The sequence below is a fragment of the Gracilinanus agilis genome, chromosome 6, assembly GCF_016433145.1.
Source record: "Gracilinanus agilis isolate LMUSP501 chromosome 6, AgileGrace, whole genome shotgun sequence".
In the NCBI taxonomy this organism is placed as follows: Eukaryota; Metazoa; Chordata; class Mammalia; order Didelphimorphia; family Didelphidae; genus Gracilinanus; species Gracilinanus agilis.
In genome coordinates, this window is record NC_058135.1 from 241,128,707 (window position 1) to 241,134,706 (window position 6,000).

The window sequence follows — 6,000 nt, forward strand, 5'->3', positions numbered from 1 at the left end:
CCTAGCTGTGTGACCTTGGGCAAGTCACTTACCCCCATTGCCTAGCCCTTACTGCTCTTCTGCCTTGGAACCAATACATAATATTGATTTGAACACAGAAGGTAAGACTTTTAAAAAACATTTTAAAAAAAGGAAATGCATCTCCATTGTGTGTGTGGGACAATCACGGGAAAAATCAGTCTTGATTTACAGTCATCCAGGCTGCAGACCAGGGTTCAGTGAAGTGAATGATGCTGATAGAGTGAAAGGTTGTGGTGCTGTGGGAAGATGCTTGACCTGGGAGTTGGGAGATCCAGCTAGTTAGCATTTTGATCCAGGGCAGATGATCTCTTCTTCTCTGGGCTTTAGCCTCCTCGATTTCAAAATGAGAGGGTTGGACTCACCAGCTGGATCACCAGCTGGATATTCGACTTCAGTGCTGCTGACCCATTCTTAGGATATAAAGACCAAGAATAAAATCTCATAGAGATGGTAGATAATCAGCAGCTAGCCACTCTCTGTTTTCTGTTTTTAGAGACAGAGTGGGGAATTTCCAAATGTAGATGGTCTCTGGATTTTTGTGCCTGCTGGGCATCCCTTTGCTTAAAATCTTGTTTCCTCCTTCAGTCCTGAACTCTGCAAATATTATACGCACAGGGAAAGAAAAGGCATTATGGCATAGTTGGGGAGAACTAGTTGGAGAGTTAGGAAGACTTTGATTAAATTATGTTTGGTGTGGTGGATGAGCATTAGAGTTAGAATCAGAAAGACCCCACTTTGAATCCTACCTTAGAAGCTAGTTTCATGATGCTGGGCAAGTCATTTAAATTTCTCTTGCCTCAGTTTCCTCATCTGTAAAGGAGAGAGAATAAAAAGGCTTCATCTCCTTAGTATAATTTTGAAGATCAAATAAGATAAGATAGGGGAAGCATTTTGCAAACTTTCTGATGAATATCTCTAGTGCCCTCTCTCTGAGGCAAACATATATTGTTAGTTATTCTTAAAATTTTTGTTTTACCTTATTTTTGTTGTCATTAAGTCATTTTAATCAAGCTTGACTCTTTGTTGACCCCATATGGGATTTTCTTGGCAAAGATACTGGAGTGGCTTGCTTGCAGTTTTCTTCTTCTGCTCATTTTACAGATGAAGAAACCGAGGCAAACAGAATTGAGTGACTTCCTGAAAAGCCACCCAGTTGTAAGGCCAGATTTGAATTCAGGTCTTCCTGACTCCAGGCATGGCATTCTATCTACTGTGCCACCTAGGTGCCCCTGCTATTATTATTTATTATGAATAATTGTTAGTTATTTTGATGCCATTTGTGTGACCAAGAGCAAATCGGTGTGACCCCCAGTGCTCCAGACAACTCTTAATTTAAAGACTGAGTTCTCAGCCTGGGTCAGTAGAATGAATTTCTAGACCAGGAATTCCTCAGAGAGGAAGCCACATGTCCAGGCCAATCCCTCCCCTCCCCACTTCCACTCCCCTAAGAAAGGGCCTGGGGAATGGCACAACAACTAGGCATGAGATAGAGCCCGAAGCTGACTTTGTGTGAAGTGGATAAACATTTGAAAGCTGGTGATGATTTAGGATGATAAATGAGCTCATTTAGTCCTAAGTGGTCCCCATCAGAGAACCTCACTGAGTTCTCCATCCCTTCTCCTGCTAAGTCTATGGAGTGAGCTGATTGCTCAGTGACCCAGACTTGCCTCAACTCTGGGGAATGAGAGACAGACAGACAGACAGACAGAGACAGAGAGACATGCTGCCTGGGAACTAGGATCTAGTGCTCAGTAAACTTCTGGCAGCCAGCTTGTCTGTGTTACTGCATTAGACCCTTTCACCCAGGATTCCAAAGCCCTGGAAATAAACACCCGCCTTCCTAGTCATCAGCCTTGGCCAAACCTGTAATGAATAGCATATGTTCCTTCTTGGAACCCCCAACTTGATTCACAAATACTTAATCCTGAGGCTAGGCTTTTGTACTTGCCAATGAACCAAAGGAGAGTCAGACAGTAGAAATGTCAAGCTCTTAGGCAAATCCTTCGACCTTCCTAGACCTCAGTTTTGTCCTCTGTAAAATGGGAGGTGGATTGGACTAGGTGGCCTCTGGGTTCCCTTCCATCCCTGGCTCTATGGTCCGTGATGCTTCTTCATTAAGGAGCACAATTCCAGAGCACTTTTTTGGCCTACCGCCTCCTTTCCAGAAAAAATACATGTGGCATTGTCAAAGCCCAGGGTCTTTGTCCTCGGGCACTCCAGTTCTTTTTAGTCCTGGGCAGTCCTGTGTGGTGAGTAAACTTTCTCCTCAGCCTTCCCAGGTGAGCAGGGCTCTCTGGACTCAGCAGCTACCCATTCATGAGGACTGCTCTGCAGCTGTGGGGTCTCTTATCTTTTTCACCATTAATTCAGTTATCATTCATGGCCATTCTGGGGATGATTAGTTTATTTGATAAAGAAATGCCCAACCTAGTATTGACTCAAGCTAAGCAATAAACCATTGCCCAGCTGGAATGGTCGGCCCTAAAGATTTCAGTCTTCATGGTGGAAGATGACCATTCAACCAAGAAGTGAATTTCTCTAATTAGCTGTCAGGAGCTTCTTTTCTCTAGCGATTGTTTTAATACTGGATTAATCTTGTTTGCTCTTGTGCCTGGATTGCTGGGAGCACTGGGCAAGTCCCAGCTCTGAGGTTTATGTGGGTTCTCCTACCTCAAAGCTCTCTTCAATGCTCCAAGGAAGAAGATGGGATGGATCCGGATTTGTTTGAGCCTAGGAGAATTTCCTTGGAAAAGTGTTCCTTTATTTGGCCTGACTCCTCTAGAGAGGAGAACAGCTCAATTCCTTAAGCTTTAAATAGTATTCCATAATCATCACAGAAGGCAAGATGCATTCCTAACTTCCTAACTTGTAGTCTTTGACAGCAGGAAGCCCCAATCCTCTCCAAATATGCCAAATGTCATCTTCCAGCCTTTCTCAGGTCTGATACCCAGTGGAAAGGCAAAGTTCTAGAGTATATTTGGGGGTTTGAAATCCACCATAAGCCAGGATTCCAGACAACAAATCCTTGTGAGGTTGTTCCTCAGGGCCTTGGCCTCTCTTAGAGTTTCACTGATGCAATATTCAGTTTCCATAATGCCCGAGGCTCTAGACCGTAATGGAATGTGGCGCCATTTTCTAGTATGAAGTCATTAAATCACCCATTGGTGGAGTCAGTCTCCACTGGTATTCTTCTCTGGAAAAGGTTCAAATAGCTACACCCATTGGGTAACTTGGCTCTAATTGCCAGTAAATGCAGGGGCTGGGCACATGTTGGCCCTATAATTTGTTGCATATAAAGAGAGGTGTTCGTCTAATATAAACAGAGAAAGACTTTAAAGAAGGGCTCACTTTCCCCTCCAGTGAGTTAGGGCTATTTGGGGTGGGGGTTATAAACCCCCATTAAAAGGCAACACAAATGAGTTATCATTATTGTTAGAAAAGTCTGTTGGGTTGGTGAATGCTTCTACCTTAGATGATATACCTGTCAAAGTCCTGGAACAGTGGTTCCCAAACTTTTTTGGCCTACCGCCTCCTTTCCAGAAAAAATATTACTTAGCCCCCTGGAAATTAATTTTTTAAAAATTTTAATAGCAATTAATAGGAAAGATGAATGCCCCTGTGGCCATCACCACTCTCCTAGATCGCTGTAGCCCCCACCAGGGGGCAGTGGCACCCACTTTGGGAATCACTGTCCTAGAAGAAAGAAGGAATAAAGAGAAGTTAGTTATAAACCACAGGTCATATAGTCTCCATTAAGTGAGAGAGTAGAAAAGGTTTAATCTTTCCTTGGAAATAAAGCACATTCACCTTCTTCCTCTAGCCTTTCTCATCTTCTTCAACCTCTGGTGACTGTTGTTATGGTGACAGTCGGGTCACTGATGGGTCAAATGGAGTGACATGCCCTCCAGAGAATAATGTAGATAGCCCCACATTTTGGCTTCCTGGTGTCTCCTTCATGGGAGAAGGGAAACTAGGCCTTTCTTTCAACCCATGCATAGGACTATGTATTTGTCCCTCATCAACTTTTCCTTGCATTTGCATTCCTAGCATTTGAACTGATTGATTTTGTTGGTTTCTGACTCTGTCCCCCAGCCTCACAGCTATCTGTCCTTCCCAGCTTGGTATCACTTTCAGATATGATAAATATGCAAGAGTCATTAATAAATTAACACTTTTTCTTTTTTTTTTAATTCTTACTTTCTGTCTTAGTAACAACTCTTAAGGCAGAAGGACAAGGACTAGACAGATGAGCTTAAATGACTTGCCCAGGGTCACACAGTGAAGAAGTATATGAGATCAGATTTGAATCCAAGTCCTCCTAACTCCAGGCCTGGTGCTCTATCCACTGTACCTCCTAACTGCCCCTATATTTCTACCAAGAATAAATAAAACCCCATTTTGTTTTAGAGATCCTTCCCCTGTCTTCTCTCTCTCTCTCTCTCTCTCTCTCTCTCTCTCTCTCTCTCTCTCTCTCTCTTCTCTTCTCTCTCTCTCTCCTCTCTCTCTATTTCTTTCTCTCTCTTCTCCTCTCCTCTTCTTTTCTTCTCTTCTCTCCTCTCCGTCTTCTCTCTCTGTCTTCTTTCCTCTCTGCCTTCTCTTCTCTCCCCCTTTTATTGCTGAAAGGTAATTTTCTGTATCTTGTGAAATGTGACCTGGCGTGCCGATGGGTTTGTTGGGTAGGGATGGGGTTGCATGCCCGTCTCAGGTGCAGTTGGAATGGACAAGAAGCAGCATGCCCAGAAGGGTGGCTAGCCCAAAAGAGTTGAGGAGGGATTGCTGGCAGGGGGGGCTGGGCTGGGGAAGGTTTTCGTACAACCCCACAGGAAATGTTCCAAACAGTCTTGCTTTTTAGGTACAAGTTCTTGCCTGGTTTCCTTCCTAGTAAGTGGCAACATAGACTTCTCTGGAGAGGGGGTGGAGGGGGGCCAGATAATTTAGATAGAGAAATATATAGATGTGTGCCACACGTCTTTAGGTAAGGCATGGAAGAATCCACAAGAGGGACAGCTGAGTTGGCAGGTTTCTTGTATGGCATTTCCCCTCTGTCCCCAAGTCTGGGAATGAAATGCATTTTCCTCCTTTCACTCAAGATTTAAGAGAAGCTGGTATCAGGAGAGCTGGTTTGTTGGCTGAGTTTCAGAAGGAGCGGTCTACCCAGCATGTCGGACTCAGAGCACCATCTGTTTGGGATGTGTTTCTTAGTGGAGTTTGATTTCTGTCTGGGGCTTATAACACTTGCCCAGTGGGTCAAGCCTCAGACCTTCCCCTACTCCCTTCTCTCCCCAAATCCCTTAGCATCCTCAGCTGGCCCCCAGAGTGGCTTCAGAATGGGCTCTTAGAAGAGAAGAGGATGTTTGGAACTGTCTGTTAGATGTGTGCCCACTCTGGGCAGTGCCCAAGTCATCCACCCCAACCCCACCGTTTATTGTTTACATGAGAACGGAAAATAAACCGAGCCTTTGTCCAACGAAGGAACAAACGAATAGATCCTGTGTTGATGGAACGTGAGGCTGGGAGCAAACAAATTTAGCAATCCTTTCTTAGAATCCATGGTTTGAATGGTGTCTGAGTGTGTAAGCCCTCCTTGGTCTTTAAATAGAAATCATGCCCCGGAATAGAGCTCGTCTGTTGAATCATATGGAAGCTTCAAAGTTGGCTACAGATGTTGACGAGGCATGACTTGACAGTGACTCCTGAGATACTGTAGCTTCAGGGTTTAGGAAACGGGAAGCCAAAGCTCATCTTTCCTATAGAGAGGAGAGAGGATGGTAGCATTTGGAACAGGGAAAGAACATTCCTTCCTTCCCTCCCTCCTTTCCTTCCCTCCCTTCCTCCATCCCTTTTTTCCTTCCTTTTTTCCTTCCTTCCTTTTTTCTTTCTTTTCTTCCTTCCTTCCTTCCTCCCTCCCTTCTTTCTTTCCTTCCTTCCTTCCTTCTTTCCTTCCTTCCTTCCTTCCTTCCTTCCTTCCTTCCTTCCTTC

At 44.4% G+C, this 6,000-nt stretch overlaps 1 protein-coding gene across 1 annotated transcript in view; it reads left to right on the forward strand.

Moving 5' to 3' along the window:
- Nucleotides 1-6,000, forward strand: part of MICAL2 (microtubule associated monooxygenase, calponin and LIM domain containing 2) — a 278,713-nt gene that overhangs the window by 161,110 nt on the left and 111,603 nt on the right. The gene's annotated exons all lie outside the window — the stretch shown is intronic.